Genomic DNA, 16,930 nt, shown 5'->3' on the forward strand with positions numbered 1-16,930 from the left:
TAAACCAGCTGCTATCTGCATTTCAGCGAGTGAGCTAATATAGTCACCATCTCTTTTTGTCTTGACTCTTGTGGGTTGCTCTTGCAAGCTCATTTAAACCTGAGATTAAAATATGTTTTGAGAAATCAATATAGAGTTGGACCACACGAGAGTGCAGGTGTAGATGAACTGAGGATGGGCTGCATTCCAATCGGCCAAACCGCCTCTGGAAGTGGTCAGTAGGTATGGTGAAAGCATTGAAATGTATAAATGCCAAAACACCTATGTGGGTGGAAGTAATTAACACATGTGACTGTTCCAAACCAGTGAGGTAGCAGAAGCCGGGCAGCTAGTAGCTGCAACACAGTCCTCTCCTCAGTCCCCACATTATACAAGACAGCTTTGGAGACGAACTGAAAACATAACCTCCTCCCTCAGCTCTACACAGCCATCATCGAAAGAGTTTGGTACAGAATCTCCAACACTCAATCACGTAAAGTACATAGTCATATAGTCAACACATTATCAGAGATAACTGCCCCCCCCCTCCCATCTGCTGAATCACTGTACCACAAACACACTATTACAAGGGCACAGAAAATGATGACCCCTCCCATCTGTTTCAACTGTTACCCTGTAAGAGGCGCTGCATAGACCGAATCATCCTTTTTCATTTCCCCGCAGCCGTAAGGACCTTGATCTCTCTGCACTTTAAACACTGTAAACACCACTATATTACTGTGTGTGCTATTGTCCTATTTGTACAATTTGATTAGCTGTAACACAGATTCCAATGTGGACACTGCAGACACACATAAATTCACAGTGTAAATATAATCAAGTTAAAATTTGAATGCTGGTGTAAATGGAGTAATGGCTTATTTAAGAGTTGCACTTAAGGAAGTCTGTTGCGCTGCCAAAGCCAGTAGAAGAGTTAGAGGATGAGGAGGCTGTAAAAACCACAGAACAAATGATCTCTCTCCCAATGTACTAGGCATAGGCTGTGTATTGCTGTATGTATTATTGCATGCGCCAAAGTCAATGAAAGAAAACAACATCAATTGGACAACAAAGGATGTATTTGCTGTTACCATCCGATTCAGATAGCTGAGGGAAGTAACCAGGTTTATTGAACCAGATTTTGGGCCAATCCACTGAACATTACTGCTCACAGAGTTTAAGCATTGGCATTTGCCTTCAAAACCCTTAGATGAAGAATGAAATACAAATGAATAAATGAAAGTTACTTTGATAAAAAGAAAAACACTGTATAGGTATAGTAAACAGAAGGCAATCTTTGAGGCAGGCAGGATTACATGCCAAAGCTTCAACAAATGATCTGGTGAAAGGAGTGTGAGAAATCTGGAGGTGTTTGAGGAGAGATAAATGCCATCAAGGCAGAGAGGAAGTGCCACAACAAGCTTATTAGCAGGTGTATCAGCAAGAGAGATAACAGGAGACATCGCTCACTGGAAGGCTGCACTATACTCATGGTGACAGAGCAAATAATGAGCTAATCACACAAGATATAATATATACATATATATATATATATATATATATATATATATATATATGGAGAGATGTGTGTCTGAGGTACAGTAGGTGAAGAAAAGACATTATTGGACAAATCAATTTTTTTTTTTTTTACCCTTGACCTCTAAACCAGTTCTAACTTTCCACAATGCATAGCGAAAGGACAGAACTATGCCTTGTGTTTGTTAGAGCAAATAGTTCTCTGGGACTTTGGATGCATCTTATAGTTTTTTTCCAATTTATTTTGTGATAACATCAGTAATTTATTGTTTAAATACATTAAAACGGTGTACATGTATCATCAATACAATTTGAGCAGTCCAGTGAATAATCTGAAATGGTACAAAGGTTAGTAGAGGTGCAGGGCTTTTTACTGCCAGCAGGTGTGGGTTGTGACACTTGTTAAAAGGTGGTCTCTGCTGTTAAATGTGTGTGTTAGGTGTTTCCTGTAGCATGTGATGATCAAGCCTTCACATAAACTGCCATTTGTAGACTTCTTTCTTTAAGGCTGGTCTCTCTGGCCACATCCTGCTGGGCCTGGTTCTGCAGTCTCCTCAAGAGATGACCCAAGAACACAGACTGTACTGGCAAACTGAAACAGAGGGAGGAATTCGAATATGTGAATATTTACTTCACAAAACATCAAACACTAGAGGGTGTTACTGTCACCCGAGAAGCCTGAGCCTTCAGGGAAACCCTATACGAAGTAACACACGAGGAACAGGAAGGTCCCTAAAAAAAAGTGGCTCTTCTGTATTTCAGATCAGCTCTCCTTGAACCTTCATGGCTTTAGATCACCGACACAGACAGGACTTTAAACAAAGATGCAATACGAAGTCTAATTTGTACCTTTTTCATGAAACTCTTGAAGGGCACCATCTTGTGCAATGGCAATAGAGTGATCTTATCGTGACAAGCAAATGACTTGCTGCATTTAAGGCACACAGATACCAAACCTTAATAGGTTTTCAGATACATGGTGTCTGTGGTGCAGGGACATTCCAACTCTTCAAACAAATGAATATATTCAAATTAAATTAATATCATCGTACATACTTATTTGAGTTTTCTTTATGTTTGATTTACGAAATAAAAATATATCTTCATTTTCTTTCATTAACGTTCAATCAACAAGTTGTAATGAAAAAAAGGAATGTTTAGGCATTACAAGGTTTGTACACACACAACTACCACAACTACCATTTAGAATCATTTGTCACCACACTCATATCACAGTCCACACCAACAAGCAGCTCTGTTTCAAACACACACACACATAAAACTGCATGCACAGGTGCTACAGCTGTGTATTTGTTATATAATAATAAAAAAAATTGTTTGACTTTCTACTTTTATAACATATATATTTCATCATGTTATAGATTAACTTTTGATATTGTGGTCCTAGTTAAATGTAAAAAACATTGTGTCTGAAGTCTTTTTTTTTTTTTTTTTTTTTCGGGGTTTGGATTAGGATCACAATGCTACTTCTTGCTCATGACCACAAGATGTGACTGTAGAAACCCCACGTTGTTTTCAGTGAAACTATTGTTGTCAGCAGTTTGTTAAAATCAACTCATAGCTGTATTCAACACATTATCAAGTAATATCAAGGAATTATCAGGTACATGTGGCAACATTCTATAAAGCAGGCAGATTTGAAATGAGAGTATAGTGAACACCTCCAGGTGTAACACTCCCTTGGTTTCAAGACAACACACTGTGCAGCATGTGTTCTCCCGACAGAATTAGATATCACAGTAACTGTACACCTGATGTCAACAGGTGTGCCATTGAAATGAAATCTCCTGCGAAGGTGGAGGTGAAGTAGATGAAGAAGGAAGCTAAAACAAATGTGCACGTCATCTGTGAAATCCATAGACTGAATATAAAGATCGATGACATGCCTCCACTGTACAAAAATAAAGCCAAAATATCCAGAGATACGGGAGCTGTCATCTTGAGGTGCTGATGTCACTTGGAGCCAGAGTCCTCGAAGAAGTGATCGTGGGGTGGTGTCAGGTTATGAAAGGCCCAGCTGAGACGTGAGCCAGATCAATCGTGACTTCCCATGTCATTTTTATTGCACCAAATAACTCATTGACTATCATTTATAATTAATATATCAGATAATTAACACTTTTCAGTGAGATAAGAACTTTTTCTTTGGAAAAAGCTAACATGTACTTTGACTTAGTAGTTTGGTCCATGTTCCATCTGCTAACATAGAGGAGGCGGGGGGGGGGGTTCCATTCTGTTAACAAGAGCATCATCGTTTGCATTGATATTGCATTGGCTTGCTTTTAATTTCACATCTTCACACCCATCTTGATACAACAGTTTCTCATTTGTCAACAGCTGTTCAGAAATGCTTGTAATCTATTGTTCTGTATCAATTTAGCGCAACACAAAGGTTCTTCTACAGAGCAGGTCAATCACTGGTCATACAAAGTGTCTGACTGAGCACTCGTCACATCCTATCTTCCACAGACACGGGCGTCCATCTTGTCCGCTTCTGACAGAGCAGATGTGGCCCAAAGCATCTGAACACCTCCAGTGTAGCTACACATGGAAGACTGAAGCTGCTGCTGCTCTGCTTATGCACTACTACTACTACTGTACTTAATGTTTTCTTGTATATGTGTTTATCCCCATCAAGTTATTTTAATGTACTCAACTTCACCAAACCTTTAAAAGGAACAACGTCTGTTTCCAGGGATCACCACTGTAAATGTGGAAATGAATGTATACAGATATTTTGGCTTTACAAGGGTCGATATAAAGTCCACAAGCTTGAAGGAAAACGGAGTGAGCCTATCCGACCTCTGAGGCCAGCTCCTCATCTCTCCTTTAAGTTTTTTACTTACATTAGCCGTGGCTAACATAGAACACCTGAATCTTGCTGTTTCCCAAATTGGACACTTCAGTTATTACACATACATGTAATAGAATGTGTATTCAATGTACTCTCTGGTGTAGTGCAGAGCCCGCTGCTGACAGAAATACTCCAATGAAGTTGTGTAGGAGGGGGTACAATGGTTGGTGTTGACTCTGTGTTGACTCTGTGTTAGATTACAGTCCAAAGACTGTAGATTACAGTCCAAAGACTGTAATCTATATAACAATGCCAGACACATTTCCTGTTGAGCACAAATTGAGCCAAAATACCACGGTTGTGCTGTGTGCAGCCATTTTGTGTTTTTAACGTAAATTGGAACCAGAGTCTTTCCAGTAGCAATCAGGAGAGGAGGTCACAACATCAAAGCTCCTCTTATACTTGAGTTTGACTCATTTTGACTCATTTGCAGCTGTCAATCGTAACCTTACACCTACGTTATTATATCATAAATTAGAACTGAAACCAAATTTACTGGATAAATGTCTCGAACATACATAGGTGTGAATTATTTCTCTCCGGGGATCAATAAAGTAATGTATTTATCTATCTAGAACTACATGAAATGTCAGAGACCAACCACTGTTTCACCAGTGGAGGTAGTCCGGCTGATAAGGATGAATGATCAGAGAACGGTTGTTGTTTTTGAAAGCGATTCATTCTTTGTTTTGTACCATTAAAAAAATTCTGATGACTGGATTATTTACAATATGTCTCCATCCTACTCTCGCACCCCATTTCCTGTCTCTCCTTCACTGTATCTATCAAAAAAGACAAAAACACCAATATATATATATATATATATATATATATATATATATATATATATATATACTATATATGAATGGATACATTCGGCATTCACTCCCAGCTCTGAGTCTGCAGTAGACACAGGTTTTTATTATCTCCGGCTCTGATGAATGGAAAAATGGCACACAGGTGAACGCTCTTATTTCTTCTTCTTCTTCTGCATTTTTTTTTTCATGCAAAATTTGAGACTGACGAGACAACAAGGTGAGAGAGCTTCTTAGCTCTCTGCACGTTTGTGACGTCAAACATGACTCACCACGGATTAAATAAAAAAGGGAAACTCCTCTACATGAAACCGGGAAAGGAGTGAATCACCTTTTTTGGGGTAGGTTTACCTGAGTTTAAAAAACCTGCATATACCTGCTAATTTTAGTGTAAAAGAGATACAACTGATTGAAGCTGAAGTGAGTGACTTCTGATTTCAGTAAGATAATAATGCTTGCCATATTAAAAAAAGGCCCCTCATTCTTTCTTTACATAACAATAGGACTGGGCTATGATTCTCTTCATATATGGATAAGCTGCCAGACAAGTCCAGTGTTTAGAAGTGGACAAAACGTAGCTGTTGTTTAATGCTGTCCATTGATGTCCTTCTCTCATTACAATTTGTCTTCTCAAGGCATCAAGTCCCATTTAATGTCAAATTGTATCTTATACTATTTACTGAATCTTGTTACTGTGAATCAATTAGATTATAGAGGACATGTGTCTGATATTATACAAAGGTCACACTAATAGTTACGAATGGATTTAGAGTATAGTCGGTTTATTATTATTTGATCATTATTATGAACTGATCATACTGAGCTCCTTAAGGCCCATTTGGAAGTTGCTCCTCCAGCAACATATTGGTGGTTGTTGATCAGGCTGGACAGGGGAGTAACAGAATGGTTTTATAATACCTGACATGCAGCAGACAACAGCTCTTCATCTGCTGCCAGTGTCACATGTGGACATTTCACCAACACCGTGTGAAGCCTGAAAACTCTCTGTCTGTGACTGAGCGTCTGAGATAAACTCAAGTGCTCAACTGTCAAACCCACCGACCAATCATGGACGCTCCTCGTGCTTAATAAGAGCCTGGAGTGAGCTGAAGCATACATAGAGCCACATGCGTGTGCGTGCGTTCGTGCGCCTCTCGGCCCCGCTTACGAGCGCCTGTGTGTGCCTTTAAATGGCGTGCGCTGGCGCCGAGTAGAGGGCGGACCCTAGTAGCGCGCGTGCATACGCGTGTATGTGTATGTACATGTGCGCGCGCGTGCGCCTCTCGCTTGCAGCCGCTGCAAGTCGCACGGAGCTGACGGTGGCTTTTGTGCGTATGATGCACCGTGGTCGACGCACCTGTGCGCACAATAAACCCAGCCCGGTACTGCCTGGTCCCCCTCTTCCTCCTCCTCCTCCTCCTCCGCCGCCGCCGCCGCTCCAGCACCGTGAGCATCTCAAACACATCAGCCTGGATTTTACCAAACTACGCCTCTGTGGAGTTTACAGCTGGATTTTAGCACTTGGATACTCTCGGTGGTCTGTGGAGGTAAGGTCAGTAGCGTCGTCTCTTCTCTCTCCAACCTGTTCACGTCGCTTGTGCGCGTAGACAAAGCCTCACTGTTTAATGTTATTGGGCAAATAGAATAGCAATAATTATACTAATACTAATAATAATACATGAGCAGATTCTAGAGGGAATATGCGGCAGGAAAGGGCTCGACTTGTCCGCTCCTGGTGCGCAGGTGTCGCGGAACTTGCCACTTTGTCGGGACTTTTTTTTTTTTTTCCTCCCAGTTTGACAGCATCGGGAACGAATGGACGCAGGTGCGTGTCTCCTTGAAGGAAGAGAGGAGTGAGGAGGAGAATTTCTGCCATGTTGGCCTCTGAAGTCTCCCGCTGGAGGAGAGTCAACCTGACAGACGGGTGTAGCATTACACACGTCCTCTCCGCTCCCCCTGAGGCGGCGTTTTTCATTTTCGTACACTTTTAATATAAAGGCCTTTATGAATCATCCTTTTTATTTTTAAATTGTGTTCATCATATGTTTTTTCTAAATGCACCCATGCAGCGTTTGAACCCTGCTGTGCGTAAAATATAAAGCATCAGCCAAGAAACGAGCAGAGTGGAGCAGGGACCTGCCGGACTTCCTCCACCTTGTTTTTAGGTGGATGAATAATAAATAGGGTGAACGCCAGGTGTCCGGTGTCTCGCATTGTTCTCGTCTGCAGCCTCATGTTAAAAAGCCACACAAACGCACCCTGACACGGCGCGCACGCTTCGCTCGTCCGCCCGGCGCGCACGGCTAATGCCCTCTTTAAATATAGATGGTGTATTTGATGTGTAACGTGATCTTCCAGTACTTATGACATGCAGTCTGATACATGACCTTCTGTGTTCACGGAGATGGACCGCGGGTACGAGCGGAGGCTGCGCGCCGCGCTACAACCGCCACATTCCTCCATTATCCCTCTTCCTCTCCGTTTGCATGATATGAAGAAGAAAAAAAAAAACACCCTGCTGCTGTTTTCACACATTTACCACGTTCATCAAACGAATTTCAGATGTTTTCTACATTTTAAAAAAAGCCATGGCATCGCACCGCTTTAAAATTGAGCCGTCTGAACATTGATTTAATGTTAAAATTCGCCGGAAACATCGAAATAAATTAAACTAACCTGTGATTATTTTTTTAAAACGTGATGCAAGAATTATCAATCGAATTTTGATTTTCTTTCTATTTAATAAATACAAACAAATAACTGGGATCTGGATAATTTCGGTTCCCTGGAGGATCAAATGGCGTCCTCGGGGAGGTTTGATGCTCTGCTCTCAGCAATCTGCATCTCGCGCTGCACGTTTCAGCCGCACAACTTTTTTTTTTTCTTTGAGCCCACACCTGGACAGCCTCAGTGCGGGCCTCCTGTGTGCACCAGCCTCGGAGCTTAATCTCATTTAAATCAGCGCATTTGTTGCACATTTTCCCATTTGCATTGCGTCAAATGCAGCATGTAGATTAATACAACAATCGTTGTCATTGCAGGAGATTCTGAGGCCTCGTGCGTTGCACCATAGAATCATCCACTGTACTTTGCCGCAAAATAAGCAGTGACACGTCCAGGCCTCGGTGCTCTCTGCGCCTCGGCTACGCCTTTTCTCCTCCCGTCCACAGAGATGTTCGGCACCTGCACTCTTAGCTGATGCAAATTCACGGCGAGAGGATGACAGTTCGATTTTTATTAATCGCTGCAGCACATTTCGATGAGAGGAGTTAATAGGATTAGATGGTTCTCGTGCGTTTCTGCAGAGGGAATTCCTAATCAGGTTCCTGATCCCAAAAAAAAAAAAAAAGTGGATTCAGAATGGGCGTGACCCAGCCACAGAATGCGTCTTCTTCTTCTTCGTGTCCCTCCTGCACAGGGCCCAAAGGTGCTCGATCACCTGCTTCTGCAAAACGAAAGTCTTCCAACAGCAGAAGCAACGAGAGACGGTTTTCATTTTATGTCTCATGTGTCGATGAAACAAAGATGAGTCTTTTTGTTATATTGTCCAAACCTTAATAATGTTCCCTAAAAGAAAGACAAATCGTTTTGCTGCATTGCTGAGAATGAAATAATTGCTCTGTATGAAACATACATTTAAACATATGATTATAAATCACATAAACGACTATGATATTGATACAGACGAAGCTGTTTTATATATAAAAGTCATTTCTGAGCGTAACGTGCTAACATGCACGGTGCTCGTTTTCTGCAAAATGTGAAACCACCATATTTAATTTGCCTCCTCCCTCCACCCTCACCCTCTCCCCCCTGTATTTTTTAAGGTGGGGGGTGGGATGGGGGCTGTTTTGGGTAATTTGGCTGTTCCCCTTTTTTTTTTCTCCTGGTTGGCAGCCGATTAACTGCTCTGACAAATCAGGCGCAAAAAGCCAAGGGCTCTCAAGGTAACACTAATCCCTCTGGGCGGGGAGCGTCAAATATTACGCAGGATTTTTGGAGAATGCTCCTTTCTTTTAATCGGAACGTTTATTTTCTCTGCGCGTGTAGACGCACTTTCTCTCTTTGATGTCATTTCTTTCCTAAAGGTGTAATAGTGTGTGCATTTGCTAGGCCATAAATAACGTGTGTATCTGAAAAAAAAAAAGAATCTACCACCTTCACAGATTTTATTAATTCCCTTTATTGTAATGCAAATGACAATTATAACACATTTAAACGACATCGGGATACTGATTATTCCTTTACGATGCATGGCATTATATCTTTTTAATTTCTGCTAATGGGCCAATCGGAGAATTGTCAGATGCAAAGACGGTGAAAATAAAAAAAAATTAAAAAAAACGCATGAAAAACGAACGTGTGATGAAAGAGAGAGAGAGAAAAAAAAGTGAGCGTGATGTTATATAAACCGCTGGTGGTTGTGAGGAAAAAGGCGAGGTATTTGTGGGTGTGTTCGCTGGTGGAGTGTGTGTAGTGATGTGTGAGTGTGTGTAGCAATAAGAGTGTGTGTGTGTGTGTAGAAGTGTGTGCAGCTGATGTAGAAGTGTATGTCCAGGTTCTTGGTCGGTGTGTGTAAAATATGTTTTGTGTCTGCAGTCATTTTGTGCATGTGTGTGACTTATATATGGACATATATGGTGAGGTGTATATGCAGATGTCAGTAAGGTGCAGGCATGTGCGTGTGTGTGTGTGTGTGTGTGTGTGTGCAGGCCTTTGTGGGGTGCTGGGTGCTCTCTAACTGGGTGATGTAATGCCGTGAAGGGTGCTGCAGCAGAACCACAGAGCCCAGAGAAGGCGTGTCCTGCCTGCAGAGTAGCTGGATAACAACATGGTGCCCACGCTCCATACACAGCCAAAATAACACCTCCCCACCCACAACCACACAACCCTCCATCCCTCACTTCCACTCATCTTCCCATTTTACATGTACCATCCTTTTACTGGCCTGTTTTCTCTCCCCATCCCCGTCTGTATAAAATGAGCAGCAGAGGCAGAACACTTTACGATACATTGGTCGCCACTATAGTAGTAGATACCAAAAAGAGGATAATTCTGCAGAGAAAGGATCCATAATTCCCTTATTTAGATTTCACTCGAGGATCAGCTGCTGGATTTCTAATTGAAAGAATCCGTTTGTATTGTATCACTGTCGATCTGCTGATCAATGTCGTCATGTCTTTTGAAATTTAGGGCATGTGGAAGAAGGTGGGGGACATGTTTTCTTTATCTCTCTTCCCAGAATGTGGTGACTTCTCACTGTATAATAAAAAAACCAGGATGTTTGCTACTCACTACATTTTGCATCGTCTCTTTTTCTTTTTTTTTAGTCTTAATAGAAACATTTTTACATGTATCTCAGTTGATGATTTAACTTGGTGTGGTCATTCTGACTAACTACATGCTATATAATGTTCTTTTTAAGAGTCTCACATAGATTTTATACATTCTCTTGGTTTATTAGGCAACTGAACAGGATTCTTTGATTACAGTAATTGTTATATATATATATATACATATTTTTTTTTTGCATCTGTGTTTTAATTGTTTGCCAAAAACAGACTTCATGTTGTTTGTCACTTATCCATGATCAGCCTCAACAGCATGTCCACTGTCTTTACTCTATCACAATCCATAAACAACATATTGTCAAGGTGATACAATATTACGTACAATGTACAATGATAGAGATTGTTTTATCACTGATCCCTCGGTTTAAAATCAATGTAATGAGACCAAATAGATGGATATCGGCCTAAGATGGTCGCTCAATGCTGTTTGCGGCTGACTTGAAGTGTGTGTTTGCAACGTGATGAAGAGCGAAGAGGACGAGTAACGTGGGGAAGGGCTGTTTCATGAGATGCATGAGTGGGAGTGGATGAGGTGGAACATCCCTCCTTCTGTCTCTGTCGCTCCCTCTCCCTCTCTCGTTCTCTCGCTCTCTCCCCCTCTCTGTTTTCACTCATCCTTTCTCTGCTGTCTCTCCCTCTTCCCTCTGCTGTCAGACTGCATGTCCTGCTCAAATTATTTTGTCGACGCTGCAGCATCGCAGACCTCTTTGAGGCTACCGGAGATGTAAACCAGAGTGTCATATTTTGAAGGCCTGGAGGACATTTTGTCACTGCATCCGGATGTGTTTGTGGGTGCGCGTGTGTTTGAGAGAAAGAGAGAAAGAGATCAGGGCACCTGCTGTAAAATTACTGGCAAGTGTCATCCATTTAAACACGAGAGGCCTACCAGTGGGATGCTTTTATTTGCATTTACACACACACACACACACGCACACAACTCTCCATCCCAGGTCGCGTGGTTGTTAATAGGATCCAGAGTGCCACTGCCTTTTGTCAGTGTGTGTATGTGGACTCGTCCCTGTGGGGTTTGTCAAAGGCGCCTTTCACTGAGAACAATGATTCATGCCGTTTAGCCTTTTAACCCCTGATGCTCAACAAAAGACGTGCACGCAGACACACACACACGCTGAGGCAAACTGAAAATGATGCCTGAACGAGTGGACATTTTCAAACACCGGTGTCCAGTATGTAAATGCTTTAAATGCAGAGTGTGTATGAACCATCTCGGATTTATCTGATACCAATCAGCAGACAGTAGGCCTGAAGTAGGCCGAGTAAAGACACGGAATGTGAAGGACTGCTGTGGGGGAGAAGTGCTTCTACGGAACATAAAAGGAAAATGACATAATTTTGTAAATGTCAAAATTATTTGTTTGGTAGAACAGACAGCTCAACTTTGACTCCAATTAAGGCCAATTATTTATATTATATAATTTATACAGGACAGAGGCTGGAGACAGTTTTCAACACAACTGACTATTCAAATGCATTACATAAACAGATTCATAAATTAATTTGTTAAAAAATAAAATTAAAACAATTGTTTCAAGGAAACAATATTGTATTTTAAATAATCAGTAATTCAGCTATGATGCAGTTTATAATAAAAATGAAGAGACAGATTTTAAACATTTGTCAGGTTTAAGATTTGTGTTAAATAAAAGACATGAAATGAATTGAAAATAACCAAACATTGTTTTCACATATGTTAATGAATTGATAATAATCCTACACTATAATCCAATTGATTCAATGTAGGAGGAAAATGTGATGTCAGAGCTGGAGAGCACTTATTGGCTGATATATTTCCCTTTATAGAGGCGTGATAAGCAGCTCCGCACGTATAGATGGAAACCTCAGGCAGTGGGATGGAGGCTCTGCTTAGGTTTGATAACAGCTCTGAATAAATAAAAATAAATCTCATGGCTGGCAGAGCAACATATATAACATATAACTCTGGATAGATTGAAAATAATTAAACGTAAGTGCCACACACTACAAAAAAACAGGTTTAATTTCTTGTGTATAATTTATTTGAATTAAACATTGACAATTAATGGCTAAAGTGGGAACATAGCATTTCCAAAATAACCCAGTTCACGTGCACTAATGTAACAATGTTTCTATCTCATCTCAGTAGGGCTGATCAATTTTACTATGATTGCACTAAATTGGCCATACATCTAATATCGCTTTAAAAAATACAAGCAGGGCTGTATACTGGAGATCCAGGTTTGAAATTGTTAACATTTGAAATTGTTAGTTTTATTGCTGAAGGTCTTACATTAATAGTCTAATAAGGCTGCAGAGTGCAAGTGATGATGAAACATGTGACTGATTTTTGTAGGTGATAGTCATCCAAAGCTGCATGGCTGAAGTTTTATCTGATCGCTAGACGACTCCTCGTGTCAGTGTTGCTTAGTGACCATCTCAGTCTCACTGCGATGGAATCAAGTGTTTATAAGTAAAAAAAAAATCAGGCCATGTGAAGTTTATGTTCGACGTTTACAATCTGAACACCACATATCTCTGTGTCATACGTGTTTCATATGTGATTAACACAAGTGTCATTTTAAATAAATTCACATGTGCTTTTCTTTTTTGTTTCAAATATAAATGCGACTACATATTATGTGTGGTGATTAAAATACAGTAAAATGACCACAGGACACTTTATCAGAATGTGCTTTGTTCAGTGGTTTAAAAAAGGTGTAAAGTGGATTTAGGGTCTGATTTGATTGAAAAAGTCAAAAATCCTCCTGGTCCTGATATTGTCGAGGGAGCACAACTTTTGACTGAATTGCGACATTTAATTTTGAAGTCTTCCTCAATCAGTGAATTACTCACAACAATCACCCTACAGTCAGCCCAGCTATCGCAGTATAAAAGAAAACCAAGATGTTTCGCTTCATCCTGATAACAGCCTTTCAACCAAATTCACTAAATCAAAATTAAGCATAGTTCCCCTCGATGATGAGTTGGAGCCAAACAGTAAAAATGTAGCTTAAACTTTAAACATCTTAAAACTGTCTTAAACATGTGGTCTAATGCTTCTCGCACATGACTGCGGTTCACATTCATTCACCAGCAGTTGCTCCTCATGTGCTGTGAGCAGGTAAATCTCTCACATGGTTTTTCGATACATCACGTTAGAAAAAGGTTTTTAGGATGGTGCCAGTTGGCTCTGTTTCCATGCAGGGCCACAGTGTCACAGGTCAGGATGATGACACCCTGTTGTGGCAAGACTCAACATGAACCCAACACAGCTTCAGTGGGTAGTAGTTGGCCTGGGGAAGATGTGCCACCACCTCTATGATGACCCCTTGCTTTCATTGACCGGAGCCCTGTGTCCTAAAGGCGTCATGAGATTAAAAGTTTGTCTCGTTGATAGTGGGCTAACATTCTTTCTGAATAAAGATGCTTATTTAGAATGTCCAATGTACCTCAGTACCTCTGTCAAGGGTACAAACTAACAAAACTACAACACATGCTACAATTTCCAACTACAAAATTATACAGTACATAGCCTATTGACAACACAAGGACAAACTCGTACTTATTGAACCAAGTGGCATTGGGTGTGTGTTCCGTATTTTGCACTGTACAGAGATATTTTTCAACTCTTCTCGTAGTTTTATTCTCTTTTATTTATGTAAAACTGTTGGTATAGGAGGAAGGGTATTTCCTTTTTGACTGTAGGCTAGTGCATGAGATTATGAAAAATAAAGAAGTCTTAATGTCTTGAAGTCTTGGATATCAGCCGCTTGCAGAGGGCACATTTGTCTTGATGTCTAGGATACTGCTCCTTCCATTGATCACACACTTCTGTACCAGTCCTAATCAATGGAGGTACTTGGATGTGTTGCCTTGTCGTCATGGAACTGTATCAGTCCAGCATTGTGATCCTCTGGTAATTAATTGTCTCTCAGTCTGTTTTTGTCCACATCCATACTACAGGTTCTTGCATAGTGCAGGGCAACATTGCACATATTCTTCCTCCATCGTGAGGATCTTTCCTTCATTGTTTCCCTCCGGACTGAGTGTCCTGCTCTCCTTACATCTGGTCTTATCAATCAATATTAGTGTGAACTCTATACGGGATCTGATCACCGCAGTGTTCAAACAACTATAGTGCAGCGCTGCATCCGGTTAGTTCCAAACCTGCCTGCTTGGAATGGACTGTTCACTTGGTCTGTGGTAATAATATGAGGACTACTAAACCAGGGAATAATTAAAGCACAACCGACCACCAAAATATTGTAACGTTTAACTCGGTCCACAGATTGTAAGCACACTGCCTCACCCCCGCTGACTGATACTGACAACTGGTTGCCTGTTTGTACAAAACATATTAAAATGGAAAATAGTATGCTTGGAAAATTTAACAATGCACTTCATTGGGCCATTAACAATACACATGGCAAGTGTGACACATATGCTTCACAAACAGAAAGACGTACAGACATTAGTGGAATTAATAGGTAAATGAGAGGGGAGTTAGAGTAATTCCAGTTTTCAAAGTATGTTCACCAATTGTTGTCAGGGTTTTGAGAGTTTTATACAAATCGATCCATTTCCAATGTTTGTCTGCTCTAATTATTATTTATTTATATTATTCTTGGCTGGTCAGCTCTCAGACATGCATTTTACTGAAGGACAGTACGGACCAAACTGTACATTTGTATAGTTGCACTCAACTGGAAGAAGATATTGTTTTAAAAACAGTATGTACTGTTTGAACAGCCAGTTTGTTTGAGATTGAAATATTTAAACAAAAGACCCGAAAAGAAAGATTCAGAATCAGACAACCATACAAGCAGCTGACAGAACAGCACGAATAAGGAACACAAACAAGGAACAAATAAAAACAATTGCTGGCCTAATAAATAAATACCAGATTATAAAGTTTTCTGTAAGCTTCATATAAATTGGTATTAGAGAATGAAGATACCCAGCTTGAGGGCTGTTTGCAGTTCAAAGAAAAGATGGACGTTTGAATTGTAAAGCTTTATAGATAATTCCTTCTTGTCAGTAAGGAAGTCGGTCCAACTTTGTGCTACAAAGTGAGCAATGATGAGTATGAACTTTTTCATTTGTGATAAAGTGTAATGCACGATGATAAGCAGGGTTTAACTGCTGAATTAATGATAGGGCAGTGGATCAAGTGCAGACGTTAAAGTCAACTGAACAGTAGTTTTAATACAGCCTTTGACTCTATGCAGAAAGACTAGATTGAATTTTAATTTTAGTTAGCTGTATGTCAAACAAAGATGCAATTGAGAGGACATATTTGGAGAGCATGAAAAGCAGATTTAATCATCTGCATAAACAGGTTAAAGCGCTCATTAAAAGAAAAATGCTATTTATGTATCTTGTAGTAATGGTATAGGAATATACTCAGTTCTGCTGTAAGAGGGCTTGACTCAGCCCCAACAGCCACAACAGTCCTGGGTTCTTCTAGGGACTAAACCACGAGGACAGTATTTAGCCCTGAACACTGCAATTAGAGACTTCAATAAAGAAAGCAACACAAAACATGAGATTATATACAATATCAAAAGATACGCACAATTGTTTAATGGCAAAAGTAGAGCTGATTCAGTGTTCTCACTTTTGCATCTTGCAGCTATAGGTCCCTCTGTGAGCACGTGATTATGATGCACTGTTACATTTTGAAGTTAGCCGACCTCTTGGAATTATGACGGGACAAAATGACAAAGTGGCGTATTAGTAAATGTGTGGTTGTTGGCTGTTGTGGTGGATTGATGGGTTGATTAAACAAGACTTTCCCACAGGACGCAACTGTTTGTTTCCTGTGTGGAACTAATAGTCAGCGTTGTTTCTATTATCTATGACCGTCCCAAGCCCTAAACACATATTTGTTATCCTGACTGTTGGGACACTCCTGTTGGTTGTGGGTAAGGGACAAGCGACCTATATGGGCGTTCAAGGTGGAGGATATGTTGTGGTTGTCTGTTTCTTATATTGTTTTTTTCCCCTGATCTGTAGTTTGCATAAGGTTAGTGTGGGACAAGTACATATGTTTGTTGTGTGCACACATACATCTGATGCCTGGGTAAGCCAGAGAGATGTTTTGGCAGTAGCGAATCATCAGGACAAGGAAGAGGAACGGTGACAACTTAGAGCTTAATGTTGACATCGATCAGAACGATACAGTAGTGCGACTTATATCTCTCTTTACATCTGATATCTGAATGTTCGGTCCAATAAAGGATCTAATGTTGCCTGTTTGCATCCATCATGTATTTTACTGCCTACTTGTGGTGGTAGCGGGTCTTTGTCTCTTGAGGCTTGAATAGTAACTGATGTTACTCATCGTGTCTGACATTTTGTGGGTTTGACTGTGTCATGTA

The 16,930-nt window shown here is 40.5% G+C and overlaps 1 protein-coding gene across 13 annotated transcripts in view; it reads left to right on the plus strand.

Moving 5' to 3' along the window:
* The first annotated feature begins 6,392 nt into the window (after positions 1-6,392).
* Positions 6,393-16,930, plus strand: part of nrxn3a (neurexin 3a) — a 173,048-nt gene continuing 162,510 nt past the window's right edge. For 4 of the 13 annotated variants that reach the window (XM_069536473.1, XM_069536475.1, XM_069536477.1 and 1 more), the window contains exon 1: positions 6,393-6,757. The gene's annotated coding sequence lies outside the window, so the exon portion shown is untranslated. The remainder of the gene's footprint in view (positions 6,758-16,930) is intronic. The other 9 variants (XM_069536481.1, XM_069536482.1, XM_069536479.1 and 6 more) reach the window with 5 other exon arrangements.

This window comes from Paralichthys olivaceus, chromosome 12 (assembly GCF_024713975.1).
Source record: "Paralichthys olivaceus isolate ysfri-2021 chromosome 12, ASM2471397v2, whole genome shotgun sequence".
Taxonomy (NCBI): Eukaryota; Metazoa; Chordata; class Actinopteri; order Pleuronectiformes; family Paralichthyidae; genus Paralichthys; species Paralichthys olivaceus.